Genomic DNA, 24,710 nt, shown 5'->3' with positions numbered 1-24,710 from the left:
CTTGTGGTGCCTGGGCCCCTCTCAGGTGAACAGGGCCATCGCCTGCTTCTGCAGGCTGGCGGCCCCTGTGGGCAGACCTGTGGCTTCACTGGGTCTGTCGGCTTCTGTGTTTGAACATGTCTTCCAGCTGGCAGCTCTCCCTGCCGGGGCGAAGCCTGCCCTTGAGAACGTGCTGTGCCCGAGGCAGGCCCTGACTTCCTGGTCGGTCTGATGCAAGGCCCAGGGGCTGGGAGGCACTGGGGAAATGTGAGCGCTCATCAGAGACTCAACTCTAAGGAGTCAAGAGCGGGAGTCACCTGTGGGCCTTGAGGTCACCTACACTGGCCTGCCCAGAAGTGCTGTCCTTCGGTGGGCGTGAGAGGTGGCGCTGATACCTGGAGTCCTGGTGCGTGGGGGCTGGGGCTTGAAGGAGAGTCTGAGGAGGCGTTCCCTGCGGGAGGGGGTGGGGTGCGTGTAGGGTGAGGGTGGGCACCTGACTTGTCCAGAGTTGAAGGCATTTGGCAGGGGGTGCTGAGGAGGCTGGAGGTGGGCTGGCCAGAGTGGGGAGAGCCCTGAAAGGGGCCCGCGGCAAGTGGCAGCAGGAAGCAGGTGTGTTGTGTCCTGAGCAGAGAGGGATGCGCCAAAGGGGAGCGAGCGAGGTGGCGTGCTTCGGGGAGAGATGCACCCAGGGGGAGAGATGCACCCAGGGCCACGTGGGGCGCAGACCGATGCGCAGACAGGGGCCAGGCCCTGCTAACGAATGGAGCCCTTACTGGGGGCTGGGATGCAGCAGCGAACCAGACAGGTGGGTTCCTGTGCCCGGACGGCGCGCGTTCACCTGGCAGAGCCGGCACGCTGAGTGCTTGAGGGGGTTCTGTAGCAATTTCCTGAGTGCCTACTATGTTCCAGGTGGTCCAGGTGAGCCACCTGCCTTCGCGGAACACTCATTCTGGTAGAAAAGAAGGAAAATGAACAAACGCTAGACAAGGTAATGTCGAGAGTGACGCAGGAGGCGGAGGGGAGGGGTGGGGCGTGAGGTGTGCTGGTTTTGGCCGGGAGTGCGGCAGGCTGACCGACAGCCACCAGAGACACGCACGACCTGAGCCCTCTGACCTGTGGCTGTTGCTCTGTGTGGCAACAAGGACTCTGGAGGTGTGTTTCCTTTAAGGATCTTGAGATGGAGAGATTACCCCGGATCACCCAGAGGGCCCCTAACTAGTACAGTGAGAAATGTCATTTCAAAAGAAGGTCTTACTACAGAGAAGCCCATGTGGTGACGGAGACCGAGGTTAGAGCGATGGGCTTTGAAGGCGGAGGGAGGGACCACTTGCCAGGGTTCCGGTGCCACCGGAAATGGCAGGCAGTTGGGTTCTCCCTTCAGAGCCCACACCCTGGCATGGGCCCGAGAAACTGGCTTCGGATTTCTGACCTCCTTACTGGCCAGAATAAATTTGTGTTTCAAGTCACGCAGTGGGTGGCAATGTGTTAGAGCAACCCTCGGGAAGGGACACAGAGGTCAGGGGTTGAGGAGGTGACATTCGAGCAGAGCCCCTCTGTGTCAGTGACTCTCGGTGCCCTCAGGAGGCCGGTGGGGCTCCTGCTGTGTGGGTTCCAGGCCCAGCTGAGGGCCTCCAGCCTGGCCTCGAGCCACAGGGAATTTGTGTATTTTTAATGTGAAAATGTCAGTGGTGGTATAAATAAATACCCTTTGCTTTTCTCCAGATTTAGTTGAGTATAAGTGCATCTTATTGATGAAACAAAGTACTTCCTTGGCTTTCTAAATTGGGAGTTTCTTACATGGCCAAAGAGCCCACTGGCTTTCAGTGAAGCTGACCAGGAGTACATGCTCACACCGCACGGCCGCGTCTGTGTCGTGGCCAAAAGCCCAGCGTCCAGGGCTGGTTTCACATGGCCGTCTCTTCTGGTCGGGGACTTCCCCAGATGCCGGGCTGGAGGCGAGGACTCGGGCTGCTATTCTGGGGAGAGGTGGCCTCCTGAACTGGGAGTGGGGGGCTGGGAGAGTGAGGTGGGGGAGGGGGGAAGCAAAGGCCAGGCGGGTGACCGAGCCTGTGGTCACCGTGACTGCTGAGGGGACCCTCTCAGAACCATCCCTCTGCAGGACAGGAGGCCGGAGCACAGAGGCCTGGGTGCTGGGGGAGGGGGTGCCGCAGACCCCATGCCCCACTTGGTGTCTACACCGTGTGATCTTCTCCAGGTCCAGACTCCATGGGTCCCCGGGTCCAGACTTGACAGGTCCCCGGGTCCAGAGGAAGGCAGCTTTCAGCCCCATCCCGGTCTGCGTGATTGTCGGCCATCAGCAAGGCAGAAGGTGCTCAGAAGGTCAAGAGGAAGCTCGCGTGTGTTGGGGGACAAGGGGGGCACAGAGACAGACAAAAGGAGGGTTTAGCTTCTGTGCATGGTGGCCTCTCCTGACACCTCTAGGGAGTCCCATCCGCTGAGGGGCCCCTCCCCTGGGTCCCAGGAGTCCCTCGCTCTCTTTGTTCTGTCTGAGAGCAGCTTCATATCTCGGTGTCTGCGAGTGCAGCCCTGTCTGCCATCTAGGTGCCCGCTTTTCCTTCCGCCCCAGAGAGCAGGGCACGGGGGCTGGGTTAGCTCGCCGGTCCCCCTGTTGTTCATGGGGAACGGAGCCCCGGGAGGACGCGTGAGAGGGCGAAGGGACTCGCTGCGCCAGCTTCATGTCCCTCAGCGCTAGAGGGGCACCAGCCCAGACAGTTGGCTCTGTGTTTGTAGTCAGGGACGGTGGCTGTGACAAAGGTCAGGATCTGGGGCAGTCCCTGGCAGGGACATGGCCCTGGGGGGAGGAGGAACGGCGGACAGAGCCCGCCCCTCCTGTCCCTTAACAACTACCTGGTCTGCTGTGTTCGGACCAGGACCCACTTCCACTCGCGTTCCAACCTGTGCTAGGAGCTCGGGGACCCAGGGGGAACTGCCTTGCCACGCGGTGGTGCCCTTTGCCCAGCTTTGCTGGTGGTGGGGCTGCTGGTCACCCACCCCTGTGACAACCAGTGGAAGTGCCTCCTAAGCCACACACCACGCCAGGGCACAGCTGGCCTGTGGATGGCCTCGTTCAAGTCTGCGTTCTCTAATTTAATAAAGAGCAACAGGGTTTGTGGTTTTTCTTTTGGTGTTTGCATCTTTTAAAATGTCTTGTTTAGAAAGTAGGGTGTTCCCTGAGGTCGGGGGACTGCCTTGCATTTCTGGCTAACCTGGTGCTTGTCTTGATGAAGAGGGTAGAAACGCAGGATTCATTTGGGGGTGTATTTAAAAATGCAGAATGCTCCGCTTGTAACTGTATTCAGGTCTCGGGACTGAGGAACTGTTGCTTCCGCAGCCCTGTTTCTGACTGGGTGTCCGTGTGTGTGTTTTGAGGGCGTGGGTGGCCTCTGGGAGTGCTGCCCCCGCCCCGGGGACCGACCAGGACTTACTTGATGATCTAATAACACGGTGTTCTGCCCCGCACCGCATTGGCTAGGGTTCCTGAACGGTGCCGGTCTCCTCAGTGCTGACAGCGCCACAGACGGAGGCCGCGTCTCCCCTTTGCGCTGCTCGGCAGAGAGGGGCATCCTGAGGGCCTCTGTCCGGCGTGAGTCGGGCGGGGAAGGGAATTCGGGATTTGAGCCTCGGTGGGGCGCATTTTTCCCTCTCTTGCCCCTTCCACTGTTGCTAGGGTGAGAGGTTGCCAGGGTGAAGAGTTGGCCCCCAGGAAGGAGAATCCAAGGGGTCAGGTGGCTGGTGGCCCTGCTCGGGGACGGGTCTCCCTGCGAGGGCACTCCGAGGAAGGGTTAGCTGGGGATTTGGCAAGAGAGGCTCCAACCCTCGAAGGCCACGCGTGTGTGTGTGTTGGGGGGGACCCTGGTGACAGCATGGACGTACTGCCACCCACCCCGCCCATGGATGAGGAGGCAGGCGGTCATGGCAGTCAGCGACGGGGCCGGCGTTGGAGTCCGTGTTCAGGCAGGATTGTTGGGGGGCTGTTGGCTCTGGGCCTTCTCCCAAAACCACCCAGAAACTCCTTGCGTCTGGTCCAGGCAGGATCTTGACCTTCTTCCTACTCCAACAGACGGGAGGTTTTGTAACTTCAGTCATGGAAGGAAGAAAGAAGGAAGAAAGTGTGACATTGGGACCCTCCCCAGCACCTTCCTCCCTCCCTCCCTCGGAGACTTCCTGTCTCACCGCAACCTGCTGAGCCGTCCTTTGTTCGCCTTGCACCCGACCGTGATTCTGTGTATCAGAGTCAGTGTCTCAGGCTGTGCCTACCACGAGGAGAGGGCGATCCCTGCCCCCCACTTCTTGATATCGGCCCATCGCTGAAACCACTGAGCTGTGGTTCTCCTATTTGCTAACCTGCCCGGACCAGTGGTTGCCAGCATGTGGTCCAGGGACCAACAGCATCGCCCTCACCTGGGAGGGAGGGAGAAATGGTGTTCTCAGGCCCCCGCCCCCGCCCCTGGGGGTAGAGACCGGCGCTTTGTTTCAGTGAGAGTCTGGTAGGTGCGGTGTCTGCTCGTGGGACGTTGAGACCCACTGCCACACTCGAGTGTAGGGGGTGTTGTGGGGCTTCTGCTGTGTGTGGGCACTCTGTCTGGTCTTGCACCTGTCGAGGAAGGAAAAGGCAGAGTGCCTGCCCTCGTGGTGACCCTCAGGCACTGGTGGGAAAGAGGAAAGGAAAAAGCCATGTTGAGTGGGGATACTCTCACATGCTGGGGGGCCCTGTTTTCCACTTGAGGAAACTGAGGCCCAAAGCGCAGGTAAGGGAGTTAGCACAGGTCACGAAACTGGTAAGGGCAGAGCTGATGTGAAACCGATGGGGTGACTCAGAGCCATCTCAGACACCCTGCCTTCCCAGGCCGCCTCCCCTACCTGGACCCCCTCACACAGCTCCCGATGACCGCTGTCCCTCGTTTAGTCATGGGAGAAGGTTCTGAGTCAGAATCAGAAGTCGGAGGACTTCCCTGGGAAGGGCTCCTTCATCAGTTCTTTAGTGGCGATTGGCCAGGACCCTGGCCTTGAAGTTCCCGCCCGCTGCCGGAGCCCAGAACTGGAGCCGGGTCCGACTGGGGAAGTCCCGGAGCAGCTGGTCAGTGCGCTGGGCCAGCTGGTCAGAGGCTGGATGGACAGTGTTTTATTTTGTTTTTAAAAGGGAAACAGCCCCGTGGATGTGTACCTCCTGGTCTCCCTAACGTTGGGTAGAGGCCATTCCTGGGTGTCACGCAAGGCCACAGTGGCGTCTCGCGTGACCGAACAAGCACACTGCGTCCTCTGACCTCCAGTTCACCTCGAGCAGCGGCACGAGGACCCTGTGCGAACACCGAGCTCAGAGTCCCCCAGTTCCACCCCTCCCTCCTCTGGGGTTCAGCGTGGCCCAGTGCTCCCGGCCGTGCTCGGGGTTCATCGCTGTCCGTCTTTCTGAAATGTCCCACTCGGGTAGTCGTGGAAGCTGCCGTGGTCTCACTTGTGGCTTGTGGCCATTCATTCATGTAAAGTAAATACATAACAATTTCTATGACAAGGCACAGCCCCCAGGAGGAGGAGAAGGAAGCAGTCTTTGGGCCACAGTTGTGGGTGTCCACATACCTGAGAGCGCACAGCTCACACCTGGTGCCTCCCACCCAGACAGACAGAGCCGCGCCCAGGGAGAAAGCGTGGTTAGAAACGCAGGCCGCACAGGGACCAGACCGCTGACCTGATACGTGGCGGGTCCCAGGTAGGAGCCCACAGTACAGGCAGGGAAGGGGCACACACCTGGCGAAGCCGCTGTGGGCGTCTGGTTGGTGGTCTCGTAAGCCCCTCCCCTCTGCACTCCCTGCTCAGTGCGGGAGAGAGGAGAGGCTCTGCCCGATCGAGTCCGCAGTCAGATTTGAGGTGTTGTGCCACTGGAAGAGAGATAAGTGAACCGGTTCTGTGTTCTGCCCGAGAAAATTTCACCACCTGAACCAGGGGAGATGCCAGACACTCTCACGTGGCCGTATCATCCACCGTGTCCCTAAATGCTGTTTCCATGAACCGTTTCCACAGTAGCATTGGCAGCCTTAAACACAAAGGCCGTTGCCCGTTTACCCAAAAACGTTCCTGATTTTGTAAATGGGTTGTCTTCCAGTTTCTACCATGAGCCATGAAAAACTCGGGGTCGGAGGCAAAGCCGTGAAGTCCAGGTTCATCCTGAACATCACCTTTATAGGAACCTGTCCTTATCAAGTGTGGGAGCTGGGGCTCCCCTGTGTGCCGAGGCCATACGGAGACACGGCAACGAGCTGGATTGGACACGGGCTGAAGTTCGCCTCTAGAAGAGAGCAAGGATTTGTGGGGTCACACTTTCCCCTCTTGTTCTGCTGTGGCGCTTTTGGACATGGGCAGGGGGTGGGGAGAGACCCCAGTCCTGAAGCGAGCAGATGCACGATGTGGGGACCCTTCAGGGGGGAAACCATGTGGGTCCTGCCTTGAGAGGCACGGCCCTGCAGTGAGGACCAGCTCTGGGGCGGGGGTTGGGGGTGCCGACCCAGGGCCACTGACAAGTGAAGGGTGTACAGAGAGCATGTGCTGAAGTTGGCAGCATCTTCTGAGTCTTCTGCGGACCTGTGAGCAACCCAGCAGCCACGTCCAAAGTAAACACTCGATGCGTGGACAACGGCCCCTGTGTCCTGTGTCTTGAGCATCCTGTCCCCAGTCCCCATTTTCGCACCTCCTTCAGACCCAGTCTTTTGTCGTGCTGGGATGTGTTTCTTCAAGTTGCTGCCTTTTCCGTGGAGTTCCCTGACTGGGATACCGCCCTTCCCTCTGCTCGAGGGTTGTCTAGCGTCACTGTACCTTTGGGAGGTCTGTGTGGACCATGGGCCAAACTGTATCCACGCGAGATGGTCCTGCCTGCTGGACATTTCCTTTCCCCCCGCCTCTCCCCTTTCTGTGCATCTGGGATTCATTTTACTGTTGAAACCCCTGGGGAAACGGTGGCCTGGAAACCAGCCAGCCATCCCAGCATCGCGGGGGAGCATCTTGGCCTTCTCCCGATGTTCCTTTTAATTGCATGTGAAACATTTACAGGGAAGATAGGCTGTCATGGGCTGTGCTGGCGGAGGGGACACCCTGTCCCCTGTTGCAGGCCCGGTGGCCTTGATGTAGGGAAGGTGCCCAGAGCAGAATTTCTACTTCCTTTTACCCAGCCTGACCAGGTCTGAGAAAACCAGAGCCCGGAGCCCCTCTGTGACCCTGTGCAGAACATCAGCCCCGAGTCAGGGAGCTTGCGGGGGGTGCGTGGGGTGGGTGACCTTCAGTGCCGCTCCTCTCCTGTCATTGTCAAACTTGTTTAGGGAATCTGTCACAGACGTGGACTCTGTACTTACCACGTCAGTGCCCTGTGACTTTAACCGCCTCCTCGAGACCCCACCCCATGGGGAGGAAGCCCCCCTGCCTGCAGGTGACAGGCTTGTGTGTTTAGGGCTCAGCCGACAGGGCTTTCCCCTGAGCGAATACCACCAGTGTTGGCAGCGGAAGGAGCAGCAGGTGGGGGCGGCGCCCCGCGGGGCAAGAAGTGACAGAAAAAGCCCTCGTCTCTGTCCGAGCTCCCTGGAGAGCAGACAGTCACGGTGCCCGAGGTCTGCGGGGACTCGAGGGGACACAGGGCAAGGGAGGGGCTGCCCTGCGGTCTCAGCGGAGCCCTTGGAGACCCAGGAGCTCCCACCCTGGGGCCTTCCCTTGAGCGTGCTCAGGGGCTGGGAGCAGATGAGGGTCTCTCTGCCTTTTCACCCTGCGTGGGGCCCCCGGGGGGCAGTTCCAGGACAGGGCCCTGCAGGCCCACCCCATCGCCCCCTGCCCACGTGAGTGCAGCTGCCCCAGATGTGGACGAGCCTTGGACGGAAAGCAGAGACGCGGGGTTTGGGGCTGAGCAAACCTAAATCTCAGTCACGGTTCCCTTGTTGTCTTGCAGTGCGCCCCTTCTTTTCGGGATGGAAGGCCGGGCCCCGGGACTTTGCCTCTGACACCGGGAGCTGGTGGCCTGTGGCAGGTGAGCGATGCACACGGGGTGTTGGGGTGAGTCGTCGCACCTGGGCCTGCTGCGTGGTGGCGGCCTCTGTGTCCTGACTGGGGTGTGCAGCTGCGTGTGGGAGGCGAGCCCCGTGCACATGGAGAGAAGTAGCTTGCGGAAGCTTCTGGGGGCCGCTGACCCTCTCCCCAACGGCCGGTCTTCACGGGAAGGTCAGAGGTCACGGTGCTCCTGGCACCCAGCGTTCCCCAGACAGTCCCTCGTTCCTGTTTCCTTTCTGCCACCCCGCCCTGTGGCTGCCCCTGCAATGTTCTCGCTCTGCCCAGAACCAGATGGAGCCCAGGTCGGCTGCCCTGTTGTGTTTGCACAAAGGACTGTTCTCACAACGTAGGATGTCACGAGCTCCCGAACAGTGGCCAGCAGTGACGACAGAGATGGGGCCTGAGGGAGCTCCAGGGGCCCTGCCGTGCCGGGTTGCCCCCACTGGGCCCTGGGACAGCACCTGCCCTTGGAGTACGATAGCACAAAGTGTCCAACGGAAGCACCGTGGTGCTCCTGAGGAACACCTGAGGCGGTTGGCTCCGGCGGCAGAGAGGGAGGGTAAATGATATCCTGGTAGAAAGTTCTGGGCTGTTTTCTTGGCTGCCTTTGCTGTTCTCTGGCAATGGAAGGAAACTGCCTGTTGTGAAATCAGTTACAATGGATCGGCTCCATCATTGGTTCCAGCCTTCCGGTGCTTAAAACAACGACAAAGAGCCCTCCCCACCCCCCACCCCCCCACCCCCGGGCGAAAGGATGGTGGGCAGAACTAAAATGGAAACGTGCGTAAAGCTGGGTAGTGGGGAGACGTGAGAGCGAGCAGCTCCGGTAGCGGAGGCTCACGTTTGAGCGATAAAAGCCGCTCCAAATCGAGTGGGAGCCGCTGCAGTTACTTCAGGTTCTTCCATCGAACGACCCTCTGCTCAGGGGTGGGAGCGGGGGCAGGGAGAGATTGGATGTCGTCCCAACTTTCTCCACATCTTTGTTCAGCAGGATCTGCCTGTGCTTTAGGATGGAAAGAATGTTTGGGATGTCTTCGGGTGGGACCTGGGGGCTTTGAGGAGGGAAGAATTTGGGGGGCGGGGGCCGTGTTCTGGTGCGCTGAGGTCCTGAAGCCCAGTGCGCTGAGGTCCTGAAGGCTCAAAATACTTCTGCCCTGGACGCGGCCTGCGGCAGGTCTTGCCTTATAAGTGCAGCCCCCTGGCCAGAGGCTGCGGTCTGTTTGGGTGGCGGTGAAACCCGGAGAAAGGCATCCACATTCCTGGCATTCTTCGGGCCTGGCGTCGGCCGGAATGCTGGGGGTTTTGAAATCAAACACAAGAATGCAGCTTGGTGCTTCTCTGTAGATAAACCTGAGAGATACCGGTGGGCTGTGCTACAGGACTCCTGTCTGACCCCAGGGCTCACCCAGAGCAGGCCCCTCCTGGGCTGGACAGAGGGAGATTCGTGGGGGGCCCTGCCTGGGGCCCCTCGCTGGCTCCAGCAGTTCCCTGGGTGTCATTTACGTGGTTTGCTTTTCCTGGCACTGAGCCAGACTCAGGAGGGCGGCACGACTTCTGGGAAGGAAAAACGGGAGGAGGGGGTGGGCCTGGCTGACTGGAGGTGAGCCAAAGCCGCCTCCGTCTCCATCCTGGCATGAAGGACTCCTGGGAATCTGGAGAGGGAGGGAGGTACACCTTTACCTCCCTGGGGGTGGCGGAGTGGACCGTGTCCCAGCATCTGAAGTGACCATCACTGGCCGTGGCAAAACCAGCGTCTTAACATATTCAACCACCTTTGTGGCTTTCCCCTCAGAAAACATAACTGCATGTTTTCTTTCTGTTTCTTGATATTCAGGGCCTGACTTGTCTCAGGTTCATTGGGAGACGGGGCTTCCCAGGGTTTCAGTTTCTACATCGAGTTTTGCCTGTGCCTAGTTTTGCGATTTGCATGTAATTCATACAGCTTAGGGTCAGGATTTAAGCTGTTAGAGGTCTGCTATTAATCGTGGCCAGAAGGAGTTTATCAGGTGCCCTCGCACGCTGCTGCTGAAAGTGATGGGCCGAGTGAGGGGCGAGAAGGAGCAGACCCCAGCGCCCTCCACGTGAGGAGCAGTGTGAATGGCTGACATAACTGGAAGTGACAGAACTTGGCCCGACAGCGTGCTCCCCCACGATGCCAGCCAAGGCCGGAGCTTGGGGGTGCCCAGGCCGTCCCCACAGCCGTCCAGCTCAGGATGCTTCCTCTGAGCACCCTCTGCAGGCCGAGCCTGCTGCAGCCCAGGGCACTGTGCGTCCTGCGCCCCGTGCATCTGAGGAAGGAGGCTCGTAGAGTTCAGGACCGGAGGACTGTGACCAACGAGAGGCCCAGACCAGGCCCGCAGCTCGCCTTTGTGAGCCCCAAGCCACTCCTCCCTTGCCTGCCCCCCTTTCCCAGCACCCTGGAGGGCTCAGGAGCTCCGTGGGCAGCGACCCCAAGGCGGGCAGCGACCCCAAGGCCAGCACCAGCCAGCACCGATGGGCCCCAAACATGCGCCATTCAGCTGATTTCTAGGGTGAAAATAAGCAGGTGAAATTAAGTTCTCTTCTCTTAGAACCGTACATTGATGTGAACATCAAGGGTGTAGTTAAGTAATGAGTTGGGTGATCTCAAGGGATGGGCCCGTCAGCTTCCTGGACTCGTGCAGGGGCGGCCGGGCAGACACCCTCTGTCTGGACCACGTGGGGAATCACCAACGAGTTTTCATTCTCCTGGGCTGTTTCTCAGACAGGGGGGTCTCCAAACGCTCCTGACTGTGAACTGTAATGTCCAACGAATCGTTCTGTAGTGCTCATCGCTGGCGTTTAGCCCATTCACAGCGCCGTGAGGCCCTAGCCATCTCGGGGTTCCCCGTTCTCATCGCCCCAGGGGAACCCCACATCCATTCACAAACAACCCTTGCAGTGCCCTCTTCCCTCCTTTGGTGTCACTTTTGAGGTCTGGCTAGGGCTCCGGTCTGTATGTTGGGGCGATCCCAGCTTTTAGATGTGCTGGGTCAGAGCACCTTCAGCCAGAGTCCTTGACATCAAGGCTCCAGACCCGCGTGGACCGTCCCTGGCCATGTGACCTAGACGCACTGGTTCCACACCTGCCGAGGCCTGTGTGGGCCCCTTGGGACGTCCACACCTGTCCCAAACTTGGATAAAAACTTACTGAACTTCAATAAAAACTTACTGGAGCCAAACAAAGGACACGCCTGGACGCAAGATCTCGACAAACTGAGCAAAGTGCTTCCTTAAGAGGGCAGTTTGCTGCTTCGTTTCTACCTTTGGGGTTAAAGGAGGACCCTGAGGGAGGGCACAGGGAGGTGGGAGGAAGCAGGGCGAGACGGAACTGCAGGGGCCCGAGGATCCTGAAGGATTCTGAGCTCCCTCTCGAGGGCGGTTGCGGCTTATTTCGAAGGCTGTTCACCTAGATGCACAGGCACAGCGGACAGCGCTGGCTTCTGGCAAGGGTAAACCCTTCAGAAGTCACGGGCCGGGGTGTGACTGCCCACCAGGCCCCGTCGGGTTGGGATTTATGGGGGATCACACTGTGGACCCCTTTGCAGCCCGCAGGTCTGACCTCCCCGAGACCGGGGCAGGGGAGCCCTGTAGCCCTGCGTGGACCCGACACATTACTCAGCCCCTTTCAAAACTGTTGCATTAAAACACCTCACGTGTTGCTGCTTCAATAATAAAGGGCCCTCACCAAATGCGGAGGTCACCAGCCTCTGAAGCGAGGCCTGGGGCAGGTGGGCAGACTAGAAGCCTGAGCTGGGGCCCCCAGCCCCCCAGCCACACGCCACACTGGAAGTGGCATTGGCGTCCCTCAGAGCCTTGCGTTTGGGCTGGGAGCTGCTAGCCTTGCCTCTTCACGCTTCTTAAAGCAGGCTGCCAGCAGGCTGCGCCGTGAAGACAGGGGAAATGTTTAACATACTTGTGGCTTTGGAGATAAAAGGTGCGAATTGGAGAAAGAGTCTGCCGTTGTTTGTTTTAGGAGCCTTCCGGTCTCGGACTGAAACCTGCTCAGACCCACAAAGAAATCTCCAGCCTAATCAGAAAGCCCGGGTTTCCTGTCCCTGGGGCTGGCGTTTCCCCCCTTTGTTTGCTCATTTTGCGAAGTCCGCTGGGCAGGCCGCTCTGCAGGGAGGGCCGAGGGAAGGCCTCTCGGTCCTGGGTCCAACCAGTGGCTCTGCGTGCAGCTCACAGCTTCGGTCCTGGTTTTAAACGGATTTCAGTGGTGAGCACCTGAGCCCATGTGGCATAAACTCATTTCCTTGGCCCTCAGTTTCCTCATCTGTGGAAACGGAGCCTCCGAAGGCTCTCAGAGGTAAAAAGAAGTTGGCAGGCACTCAGACTTGCTCCAGAAGAAGTGCAGGAGGGCGACTGGAGATGTGCAGGGTGGGGCACAGCAGGTCGAGGGTGGTCTGGGCACCGGAGTTTGAGAAGTGAGGCTGCTCTTCTCCTGGTCACCTGGCCCCCGGGGCTCGCCCAGCACGCGCCTGGCCTGAGAGCGGCCTGCAGCCAAGCATGGCAGTCCTGGACCGCATTTCCGTTTCAGCGGCAGGCTGTGCATCTGTGTCCATTGCTGGCCCACGGGGGGAGAGGGCAGGGCCATGGGCGTGTCCGGGCCAGGCGTCTCTGGACCAGGGAGTCCTGGCCGTCGGTTCTCTCAGGAAAGGGAAGAGGTGGTGTGCGTGTCCTCACCTGGGCTTATGTGAGAGCTTCCCACCCCTCCTTCCCCCCTCTCTCCTTCCCTCCTTAGCTCTGGTTTGGCCACAGTCCCACCCCTTTGGGCCAGCCACGTAGCCTCTCGGGGACCCCCCTTCTCCAGGGTCCTTGAGGGTCCCCAACATTAATCCAGTGGCTTTTTTGTGAACTTGTAGTTGGGGTGGCCCTGCCCTGCCATTTCTCAAGCACATTGCCCTCCTGACCCGAGGTTTCCCCAGGGGTCCCAAAGGTTCAAAGAGGGATTAACCTGACTCACTGGCCAGATGAATGGTTGGGGCCCCTCCTTCCAGGCGGTGATCAGCTGGCCCCGGGCCAGCTGAGCTGGACCGACACCAGTCTTCCGGTGCATGTGCTGTGACGTCTGTAGGGTGGACAGCCAGCCGTTGGGTGTCCCCTGTTGGGGGGACACAGTGCCTGGAGTCGCACGTGAGCTGCACCCAGTGCCTCCCTCCACTCTCCTCGGGGTGGGGAGGGACTCAAAAGGCCACTGAGCCAGGCTTTGCACTTGGCCAGGGGAGCAGACTTAGCTGGCTGGTGGCTGTGCGAGGTCACAGGGTGTCTTCCTATCGCAACCGCTGTCCGCTGTGCACCAGACCCGGGCCGGTCCCCTCTGCCATCAACACCCGGAAGGGCTGCCTGGCTGTGCCTGTGCAGTGGGGCGTCCCCCCGGCTCCTTGCGCACCCGGCACCTTTCCCTCTCCTGCCTCCCCATCTGGCTCCAGCAGCCCCGGACTTTGAGCTCAGTTCTTCTTCCTTCCTTGTCGTGGCCCGCGAATCCCGTCTACACTTCCTGGGTCTGCAGGTGGGCTGGGGTGTACGGGTACCTTCCCCTCGGCTTGGGCGAGTTCTGCTGAAATTTAAACAGGGTTCATCGAGGCTCTGGGTTGGCCTGGGGTGTCCTGTGGTGAGAACAGTGGTCTGGAGCCTGGTTGGTTGAACATAATAAATTTATTTTTTAGAGAGAGAAAGAAAGGGGGGTGGGAAGAGAGAGAGAAGCATCAGTTTGTTACTTATCTATGCATTCATTGGTTGATTTTTTTAATATGTGCCCTGAGCAGGGATTGAACCCGTGTCCTATAGGTATCGGGATGATGCTCTAACCAGCTGAGCTACCCGGCCAGGGCAGACATGTACCAACAGCACAAGAAGTATGTTTACCTTCATGGGCCCTTAGTGGGGTCCTTTTAAAGGGTCTGCAGCAAGATTCACAGGTACAGGCGGTTTTCTAAAGACAGAGCCCTCGCCCTGACCAGATTCCTCCGCGGGTCTGTGCCTTGAACAACGTCCACAGCCCCTGACTTGGAGGAAGGCCTCCGGCCTGCTGGGGGCGGGGTGACGTGGGGGCGAGCTGATCCGGGCAGCGGCTGAGCATCTCCCTGTGGCCGAAGTGCTCAGCCTGCACCGCGATGAAACTCGACGGCCACCAGTTAAAACTCTGTATCTCCTGCATCTGCTTAATACTTTGGTGTTCTCGTTCTGTCCAGACACTGTCCATTCCTAGAGTGGGGAAAACCTTAGGGTTTTGGTTGCATTTGGACCTCCTCTGAGCGAAACCTGAAAATCCAAGGGGCCTACCAGGCGGTTTGTGGAAACCCAGGGCCCAGGTGACTCACGGGCCACCAGTGGGCGGGGACTGGAAACGGGGGCCCTTCGGAACAGTGCAGGCTGCCTAGCGTTCGGGTCTCTTGGTGGCACTTGAGATTCCAAAACACTTTGCCACCAAAGGGAGACCTGTGCACAGCCCCCGGCAAACGCCGACTGGCTCCTGTCTGTGCGGGTTTGCCTGTTCCAGGTGCTTCTCATAAGTGGCACCATCCAGTCATGTCGCCAGGGCACACCCCTGCTGTGGCGCGTCCCCGAATCACCTTCCTTTTTGTGGGGACGCCCCTCTGGGAGGCGGTCCCCGCTGTGTCGGCCCCTTACCACCTCTGGCCCCCTCGAGCAGTGTGGCTGGGGTCCGTTATGTTTTGGTGTCCTGTTTCATTCTAAGAGCTCTTGGAGAGACCTCTAGCTTGTGACTCCTGCTCCACACCCCCCATGCCCGTCCCCAGTATTTTCCAACTCTCCAAGAGCCAGTGTTGGCCTGCTGCTGAAATCCCCCGCAGCGTGGGCCAGCGTGGGTCGCCATCACGCAGAGGCCGGTTTACTGCTGTCCCCGTGGGGTCACTCAGCTGTGTGTTGACACAACAATGCCAGGAACAGCGAGTGACCTCCGAAGGTGCTGCCCGCTGAGAGGGTGTTGACGGCAGACCTGCCAGGTGTTTCTGCAGGTGGGGTCCCCGTCACCTGTGTCAGGGCTGCACACGTGGGAGGCTTGTTTTGAGAAAACAGCCTTCTGGGCCTCCTCTGTGCTGGCTGCCACTGGTCTGTCCCTCTGTCCCTCCCAGCCTGCCCCTCCATGCTGTGCTGGGTGCGAGGCCCTCCTGTTAGGACCGGCCAGCCGAGAGGTCGAGGCAGCGAGAGAGCAGAGTGGCCTCGCCCTGCTTCCCCTGACTGAGGGACCCTGTCTCCCCAGGGTCCAGTAACTGCTGCTCCTCCCCTCCCCTCTGTTGTCCTGCAACACCCCCCACCTCTGTAGATTGTCCCTTTATTACACTTTTGTAAAGGGATGCAATGAGTGCATGGGCCTTTTCTTGTCATGCCTCTTAAGTGACAGCGCAGCCTGTCCCTACCCTTTGACAATGCCACTGCGGGGCCAGGAGCCTTTACCCCGCAGACCTGGAGCTCCTCCGAGCCCGAGGCCTCCAGCCCAGTCCGTCCCTGGTGGTCCCTGCTCCCTTGTGTCCGCAGCCTGGACTGGCCTCTCCTGTCCTGCTGCTGCCTTTGGGAGTGTCCCTCAGCAGCAGCAAAGTCTCCTGAGCCTCCCTAACTCCAGAGTTTGCAGACGAAATGCACGTCTTCCCAAAGCAGGAAGGGAGAGGACAGACGGGGCCTGTCGGCTTTGGGAGGGTGACCCACCCTGGGGCCCCCTTGCACCCAGCCTCTTAGCTTCCTCCCAGGGAGTGGAGTCCCATGGCTGTGTCCTCCCCAGCCCTTGGTCTGTGTCCCGGGGGGTGGGATGAGGTGCCCAGTTCCGGCTGCGTCCCTGCAGCTGTTCACACGCAGCCCTGTGGCTCCAGCCTCTAATCCTGTCCTGGGCTGCGGGCGGGTGAGGGGGAAACGTGAGGAAGCTGCCCCTCCAGACTCAGCATGCCCTGGGAAGGGGTCGGCAGGTGGCAGGTGGGAGCCCAGCCTAGTGTCCCGTGTCTCTTCCTACCTTGTTCCAGTAGGGTCTCCCCTCCTTCCCCCTCCCCTCCTTCCCCCCNGGATGAGGTGCCCAGTTCCGGCTGCGTCCCTGCAGCTGTTCACACGCAGCCCTGTGGCTCCAGCCTCTAATCCTGTCCTGGGCTGCGGGCGGGTGAGGGGGAAACGTGAGGAAGCTGCCCCTCCAGACTCAGCGCGCCCTGGGAAGGGGTCGGCAGGTGGCAGGTGGGAGCCCAGCCTAGTGTCCCGTGTCTCTTCCTGCCTTGTTCCAGTAGGGTCTCCCCTCCTTCCCCCTCCCCTCCTTCCCCCCTTCCCCCCTTCCTGCCTGCCTCCTTCCGAGGGAATGGACATGTTCTCGTTCAGAAAATCTCAGAAGGACCGCTTGCTTCTTTCTTTCCTTCAGGGTACTGTACCCAAATTCATGGGTTTGGGTAAAAATGGATAGGTCAGAAATCTGTGGATCCGCATGTTTCTGGGAAACATATCCCCATTCAGTTGTAACAGATTTTAACTGTTACGAAGACATCCCAGCGGAGGCAGCAGGGCAGGCAGCCAGGACAGCAGGGGCGCGAAGCCACGGTCTCTGGACTCTGGGTCCACCTCGCTCCACTTTGCTGCCTGGCTGTCGCCTGGGGGCCTGCGGGCCAGCATCCAGGCCGGCCTGAGCTCCCCATTCCTGGCCGAGGGTGGTGGGGCTGGTCTGCACCGCCTGTGTGTAGGCAAGGTTTAAGTGGAGCCCAGCCAGGCCCTGCGCTGGCTATGGCTGCGTCTGCCTTTCCAAGGCAGAGCAGACTCGTTCCAGAAGAGGCCAAATGGCCCACAAAGCCTAAAATAGTTACTGGTTGGCCCCGTATTGTCAGCAGGGGACATGGGGCAATGTCTGGAGAGCATCTTTGCTCATTAAGACAAGTCGGGGGTGCTGCTGGCACCTGGTGGGCTGAAGCTGGGGTCCTATCCTTTGATGGGACCGAACACACGGACTGTGCAGTTGCAGGGGGTGGGAGACTGTGGGGTGATGGAGCAGATGGTAGATCGGCTGCTAAGTGGGTTTTTTTGTTTTTTTGTTTTTTTAGCAAGGAACAAACACATGTGAATAATGGGGGTTTAGAGGGCCTTGGGGAGGGCCAAGTCCTCAGGGGTAGGGAGAGTTTGGCTGGGCCCATTGGAGGCCAGGCGGGGGAATGTCTCGGGCCATTGTCTGCACTGAGGCCAGGAAATGGGGCACGGGTTCGCAATGGAGGGACCACTATAGATTCTCCGGGGGGCAGGGGTGAGTGGGTCCCACCTGCACACTGATTTTCTGTCCCATCTGCAAATGAGAACGTCCTGGGGGCTTTTTGGAAGGCAAGGGGCTGTTGAGAAGCTTCCCCAGGTGGTTCCAGCAGAACCTGGGTGGAGGAGCTGTTCCTTGGGAGCCTTTAGGGGCATGGACGTGCCAGTACGGCTGGGAAGTGGAAATAGACCTGACCTTGACCCGGAAACTGGAGGGAGAGGAACTGGAGAGACCTCCACGCGCACACCAGGGGCTCGGAGTTAGAGGGTAAATAACAGCAGAACCGGGCTGCCCCTCAGCGGACACTTGGTCAAGGCCAGAGACATCTCAGGTTGTTTGGGGACAAACCGCCGCTGGCTGGCTTCTAACTGGCAGAGGCAGGGACACTCTGCAGGGGTCGGGGCGGCCACGATCCATCCAGGGTGTCGGAGGTGCCGGGACCGGGCCCTGGCGGTGGGGCTGGAGGCAGGAGGCTGAGCGGGTGGGGCTGCGGTGTCTTCACCTTGGTGAGCGGACCCCCAATGGTCCCCCCAGCTGCAGAGATGGGTGCTCCTCCCACTGGGGAGAAACGGCCTTTTCTTTCCTGGTCCGTCCCCAGAATTACTGGCTCTTGATGAATCCTTAAACATGATGTTCCATTTCTGTGAGACAACACATTAAAATGCTACATGCCGGGAACAGGCAGTCTGGCCTCTACCGTGTGGCCTCCGGCCTGGGCTGCCCCTCATGGCCACCCCGAGCCCAGCCCTCCCTCCTCCCCGGGAGAAGGTCCTGTCGCGTCCGCGCTGCTGTCCAGTGGGAACCTCGTGTCTGGGGCTCTGAGTCTGCAGAGCTGGAGTGCCTCCCCAGCTTGTGTCTCGCCCTCAGCTACCTCCAGCTGCTGGGATTTCTGTCTGGGGTTTCGCCTCTGCATTTTTTTTTTGGTTTGAATTACAAAGTATTTCTCTACTGGGTGCCGATGCTGCTGCAGGCTGGCTCCCCCCCCCCCAGAAGGAACTTGACATGGGTGCCCCCTGAGCTGCAGCCCGAGGGGGCCTGGAGCCTGCCCAGGTCTGCCTACCTCGGAGGGGGCCCCTGCCCGCGCCATGTGCCCTGTCCCTCCCTCTAGTCTTCTGACAGATCAGGCATGTCCTCAGTTCACGCTGCGTTCAGACAGCGCCAGCAGCTTCTTGAAAGTGGCTGTTTCGAAGCCCCAATTACGTGGTTACCACCAAGGAGCCGCCTCTGCAGGGCGAGCTGGCGGGGGCTCCACGGTGCTGATGCTCTGGATGTACGCGGCGTGGGGGCGGGGGTCACCCATTGCCTGCCGACACCTGACTCACCCTGCGGGAACGTGGCAAACAGCGCTGGGCGGTTTCCTGCTTGTTGGGGATCTGAGGAACGAATGTTCCGGAAGCACAGAGACAAGACCGCATTTTACATCAGAGGCCGAGACTCTGTGTGGGGAGCCTCACTTTCATTTGCTTCTTGGAGTCCTGCATGTATTAGATTCGGCGGACGAGAGAGCTGGGGACAGGCGTGATGGGAAGCAGCAATAAGGGGGGGGTTTAGTAAGACGATTTTGCATCCACACCTTTCTGTTCTGGTCTCTGGGGAGGCCAAGTCCCACAGACTGGGTGGCTTAAAATAACAGAAAGTCATGCTCACAGTCTATAGGCCAGAAGTCCAAGGTCAAGGTGTGGACATGCCGTGAGGTGGAATTGATGTGCCTTCCGCAACTGCCTGACGGGACGGCAGAGGTGAGGCCTTTTGGCAGAAAGCGTGGGCTCCCAAAGCCTGACTCCCTCTCTGTCCCTTCACAGAAAGGGTTGGCCTGCCCCACGCCCCTCCACCCCGGGGAACCCACTCTTAGACGGAGAACCGCAGTTTTTCTGGGGGAAAAAAAGGGAGTTTGAAGAAGTCGGTTCTTACCCATGCCGTGTCACTGAAGTTCTAGCGAGGCTATTTTTTAAAGTGAGGTTGAGGTGGAAAGACATGTAAGTAAATTACCCTGAAGTTCATTTGGAAGAAAAAAATAGGTGAGAAATAACTGGAAGGAGATTTAGAAAGAGGTTGGTTCGTGGAAACTGGTCCCTCCACAGAGCTGGGCGTGGAAAGAGCACCGTGGTTAAATGAGGGCTGTTGTCGGACTAAAAATGGTCAACGGGTGGCTCAGAGGAGGCCAGAGTCCCACGCGGTGGCCGTACAGAGGCGTTTAGACGGTGTCACCTCAGTCAGGAGGGGACAGACTGTTCTGGAACGAGGCAGGAGGGATCGCTGTGCTCTGCGCGGAGGGGGGTGGCCTGTTGTGTGCTTCCAGATGAGGTCACGATGGAAGGGTTGATGTCGGCCTAGCACGTGGATTAGGGCTGTTAGGGGCAGCGGGGCCAGGAGGTAGATGTTGGCAGCTGACAAGGTTGGATTTAAGATGGTGGCTGAGCAAAGGCCCAAAGCAACAGCGGAGAGCAGGGAACGAGGGGTGGGGGGCATGCAGAGCAGGTGCTGGCCTGGATCAGAGGATCGAGAATTTGGGCTTCGGTGTTCCGCTTCCCACACACCAGGGCGGCAGAGCTTTGGGCAAACCACTGAGGGAGGGTGGGGAGCAGATGCCCACTCCTGGGGAGGGCAGAGTTTCCTACCACTTCCCAGGAGGCCGTCTGGCCCCGCCTCCTGCCTGCGAGAGGGTCGCCCTGGGACAGCGACCCCGACCTCTGCGGGTGATCCAGGCCAAGAGGGCCACGGCCCCGCCTCGCACAGAGGGCAGTGGGCGCTGGGAGCTGCTGCCCACTCTCGGTTCCTCAGTCAGTATCGGTGAAGTATGTGGGTTCTCAATCGGTTTATTGATCTAGGGACCCTGGTGAGCAATTTGTGGACGTGGTGGAGAGTGAAGAAATGTCTTCCTTCGCTCCGAGAATCCATTGGTTGCTCACTCTGCTCGGGCCCCCAGGTGCTCAGAAAGGGGGTGCGTGCAGCTGGCCCGGTGGAGAGGCAGCAAGGGGGGACGCCCCCAGGCAGTGCCCGAGGCCTGTGGACAACGTGGGTCAGTACGTCTGGGGTCCACTGGGGCTCCTTGGCTGTTTTCTGCTGTGTCCCGTTTGTTGGCTCGGGTCAGCTGGGGGCCTTGCAAGGACTGTTGCTCGGCCTCACTTCCCGTTTTGTTTCGGCAACTCCTGCCGAGCCTTCACGCTATTAAATCCCTGTCTCAAACTTGAACCTCAGACCCAGTCCGTGTGTATCATCATCTAGAATTGTCGGTCGGATTGGGGGGCCCTGGACCCTAGAAGCTGCCCGGCCCTCTCAGGCTTGTGTTTTAATCTGAATCTCACGAGCGAACCTCAGGGAAAACCCCTTTTCATAAGAACCGAACAAGCCTTGGTTTCTTCATCTGTACAGTGGGTGGCACTGGCCAGACCCGTGTCTCGGAGTGGCATCCAAGCTGAACTCTGAAAAGAAGTTTTAGTCGAAGTACATGTTTGTCTATTTGGCCAATCGACTGGCTTCCTCTTTAAAGTGATAGAAAGTTGCCTTCCAACCACCCAGCTGCCTTGAATAAACTGAACTGGTCTTAAAAGGAAATAGCAAATCATATGTGATTTATTTTTTTCTTAGGAACCACAGGAAATCAGTGACTAGTGTTTGGTGATCACGGATCCTTCGAAGGCTGATGTTTTGCAGTCTCGAGGACCGTGTCAGTGGGTCAGCCCTCGGGGGCTGTCCCTGTGCGGCCCCGGGTGAGTGAATGACCTTCTCTTCCCGTCGCTGTCAGAACTCCTCCGGACACAGTCATGCTTCTTCCTTCTGGTCACTGGCCGGGGGCCAGGAGTAGTCGTGGTCGGGGTGGATCACGAGGCTTGCTTCCCAGCCTGTCTGCGGCCGGCTCTCTCTCACGGGTGGGCTGCCCCTCCCATGTGACTCCGGGGGAGCAGACCACAAGCTGCCACGGTGACTAGTGTCCCCGCCAAACCCATGGTCGCTGAGCAGGTGACGTGCCATCCATTGTGTGGGTTAGCCTTTGAACGTCTCGACGTGTTCAGCAGCGGGGTGCTGGACAGGGCACCTCCACCCCGAGCACACGTGGTGGGACAAGCCAACCCAGGTGCAGTGGCCCCGGTCTCCTGCAAGCCCAGCAGAAGTGGTGGGAACCCTGCCCCTTTCTCCGCTTTCTCTGTCCTTGGTGTCGGCTTCGTGTATGTTGTTGTCCCGGTCAAGTGACAAGCAGTGGAGGGAAGGGACCGGGACCTGCATTCCTCTGTGTCTTTGGTGGTACCCAGTGCACTGTTTGAACAAAACATCAGCACACTCACCAGGTGACACCACATGCCAGCTCGGGCCAGGCCCTGAGTGTGTTGCTGGGGAAAGGTCAAGATGGGGACGCCCAAGTGTCCCGATTCCAAGGAGACAAGTGTAGTGAGGGGACCGAGGTGGCGGCTGCAGAGCCACAGCAGTGATGCTCGGGATTAAAGCAGTGACCGTCCAGGACAGCTGACCGGGGCCTTCCGGGAGAGCCAGGCAGGAGATGCTGGCCCGGGTGCGAAGGCACCACTTGGCGGGGTCTGTCTCGAACGAGTGGGTTTTAGTGCAGCAGAGATGGGGAAGCCTGCTGGGTTTTTATGAAGGGAGGGTGGGGAGGAAGACAGAAGTTCGGGAGGTGCCCTGCAGCCAAGTCCAGGCCACCGGAGCCGTGTTTGGCTAGCACGCAGGGCACGCAGGAGAAAGCGTGAGGCAGACCTGCAGCGGGGGTGGTGTGTGAGGGTCTGGGAAGACAAGCCAGGAGGCCCTGGTTGTCTTCTGCAGCTGGGGGGCGGGGTGCGTCTCCTGAGGTTGTTGACTTCACCAAGGTGACGATGTCATGGACCTGGCACGGGGGATACCCTACAACTGGATGTGCGGTCCCCTCAGGGAGAAGGCCTGGGAGCAGGAAACCGGGCCCCAGCAACTCTCCCCACGCCCCCCGCCCCCACCCACACCCCATTCTCCAGACCCAGGGGTCTGACTTCAGCGCCGGTTGATGAAAACCTCCCACGTCACCGTGCCAACTGCCAGACACCACACTCTGCACGTTAGACCAGCGAGTAAGGAGTGCCACGCGTGTGAGCACGCCTCGGCTCCAGGGCCCCTCCCGCTGACCTCACGGCCTGCAGGTGGCTTTGAGCCGCCAGCTGGGGCGAGCAGATGGGGACTCGGCGGTGTGCCTGGGGCCCACAGAACCTTTGCCCCCTGGGTGTTTGGGTCTCCCTCTCGGACGCCATTCTTTGAACACAGGTGCTCTCACCTGCGTGCTGCCCACCGTCTGGACAGAGCCTCGTTCCTGGAAACCGATGCTCAGCGGCTGTTGGCTGAGCTGCTGTGACGCCCGCCTGGGAGATGGCCACCTTCCTCAGACTCGGGGACCGGGCGCATGGCTCTGCACTCGGACCTCAGGGCTGTACCCAGATGGCCTGCTGGGGGGCCCCGCACAGCCTCTGCTGCCCCCGCCGAGGGAACTCAGTTGTTGCATCGGAGTGAAGTGCGCTCCAGACGCATTGGTGTCCGAAGCCAGCGGGCCTGGAGCCCCTCCGTGGGCCACGGGGGGGGGCACGTTCATCTCGTCCTCCAGGTGGGCTCAGGAAGGTTCTAGAGGAGAGAGGCTTCTGTGACTGGGAGGGCTGAGTTTCTCTGCCTGTGCTCATCCTCTCGTAACCGGAGCCTGTGCCTTCCCTGCCAAGGGAGGGGCAGCCTGGAAAGGGGACACCGGTCACGTGCTGGCTTTTCCACTTGGGTTATTGCCCAGGCCGATCAGGTCAAGGGTCAAGAGGCAGAGGGAGCTGGAGCGCTGTGGAGGCTGCGGGATCCGTATCCCTGCAGGGGTGTACAGATGGGGGTGGAGGAAGGGGCGTTAGCATTTAGAGACCCCAGCCCTCCTTCCTCCTGGTCTCGGTGGGACCCCATGAAGGCCAGGCAGGCCCCACAGCCGCTGCTCAGGCGGCTGCCTGCTGGAGGACAGGTCAGCGGGGAGAGGTGTCGTCAGGTCCCCTGGGACACAGGTTTGGGGAGCGATCGAGGGGCGGACTGGGTGGAGTTTCTGCCGACAGGGCCCAGTGACTCACGTCACCGAGAATGGGCCGAAGCTTGGAGTTTCTTTTCTAACCCCGGGGAACATGTGATGAATCAACATGACCCTCCTGCTCCANGGCGTTAGCATTTAGAGACCCCAGCCCTCCTTCCTCCTGGTCTCGGTGGGACCCCATGAAGGCCAGGCAGGCCCCACAGCCGCTGCTCAGGCGGCTGCCTGCTGGAGGACAGGTCAGCGGGGAGAGGTGTCGTCAGGTCCCCTGGGACACAGGTTTGGGGAGCGATCGAGGGGCGGACTCGGTGGAGTTTCTGCCGACAGGGCCCAGTGACTCACGTCACCGAGAATGGGCTGAAGCTTGGAGTTTCTTTTCTAACCCCGGGGGACATGTGATGAATCAACATGACCCTCCTGCTCCAGAGACTGGAGTCACATGCAGAGACAGAGTCACACTAGCAAGGCAGGGACAGAGTCTGCCAGCCGGCTGTGCGCCCAACTGCATCCGCTCCCGCTTGGGGCTGGGCTGCCACAGATGCCGCAGGTCGCTCGGCACCCCCTGGGGCGCTGGGTGGGCCTTCTCCCCACTGGAGACGCCCATGATCTGTTGTGTTCTTACTGCGCCTGGGACAAAACGTTGGCAGACAGGCCCCCGCAAGACTGTTCGGGGGGCAGAGTGGGGCGCTAGATGGAATTGGAGGAGGGGCGAGTAGAACTGAGGGGCTGTGTGTTGTCCCCACACTTGCCCCTGGAGTCTGTACACAGCCCTCTGTGTGCCCAACGATGGCATCTGTTCAGGGGCCAGTCTCCAGTTTCAGGGGCGGAGCTGCAGGCAGGCTTTCTCTCTCAACGAAGTGGCTTTTCTACTGGGAGAGGAAAACTCATTAGTGATGAGTCAGACACAGGTCAGCCTTACTGCCCCTGACATCTTCTAGATCTGACGTCCACCTGGGACGCAGAGGCAGCTTCCACGAGTCCAGGGCTGCGGGGACAGGGACAGGGACAGGGATGGAGTGGCTGCTACAACCTGTCCTGAGGGCCCGTGCTGGCCGCTGCCCTGACCAAGGGGGCGTGCGCCGCAGGCTGTCCCAGACAGGTGGCCGACCCCCGGGGCTGGCAGGGAAGTCCGTTTTCTCCTGGACAGTGCCCAGACTCGGAGGCTGGGCCCCACAGGTGAACCCTCCCATGTTCAGCACGTCTGTAACTCAGCTCCAGCACAGGGTGGGTGGGACTCCTGGATGTGGCCTGCTGCGTGTGATCACGTCACATCAGCCTTCGGTGGGGGGGGGGGGGGCACTTGACCCCACTGCCCTGGGCGCAGCCTTCTCCTGGTGGAAGCAGAAACGTGCTCCTTTGTCACACTTGGTCGGGGTGGTTGGGGCATTGCTTGAAGGCTGACCTGTGTGTTTCTGGAGCTGGACT

At 59.8% G+C, this 24,710-nt stretch overlaps 1 protein-coding gene across 4 annotated transcripts in view; it reads left to right on the top strand.

The window, feature by feature from the left end:
* SH3BP4 (SH3 domain binding protein 4) overlaps window positions 1-24,710 on the top strand; it is a 68,341-nt gene that overhangs the window by 25,953 nt on the left and 17,678 nt on the right. Inside the window, exons 1-2 of one of the 4 annotated variants that reach the window (XM_037069310.1) lie at window positions 1,100-1,267; window positions 7,922-7,999. The exons of 1 other annotated variant lie outside the window; for it this stretch is intronic. The gene's annotated coding sequence lies outside the window, so the exon portion shown is untranslated. Of the gene's footprint in view, window positions 1-1,099; window positions 1,268-7,921; window positions 8,000-11,756; window positions 11,769-24,710 lie in introns of those variants that run through there. 2 more of the 4 variants (XM_037069309.1, XM_037069311.1) reach the window with 2 other exon arrangements.

This window comes from Sturnira hondurensis, unplaced genomic scaffold, assembly GCF_014824575.4.
Source record: "Sturnira hondurensis isolate 20B ecotype Veracruz unplaced genomic scaffold, ASM1482457v3 Scaffold0018493, whole genome shotgun sequence".
Classification (NCBI taxonomy): Eukaryota; Metazoa; Chordata; class Mammalia; order Chiroptera; family Phyllostomidae; genus Sturnira; species Sturnira hondurensis.
This window is presented reverse-complemented; position numbering and strand designations above follow the sequence as displayed.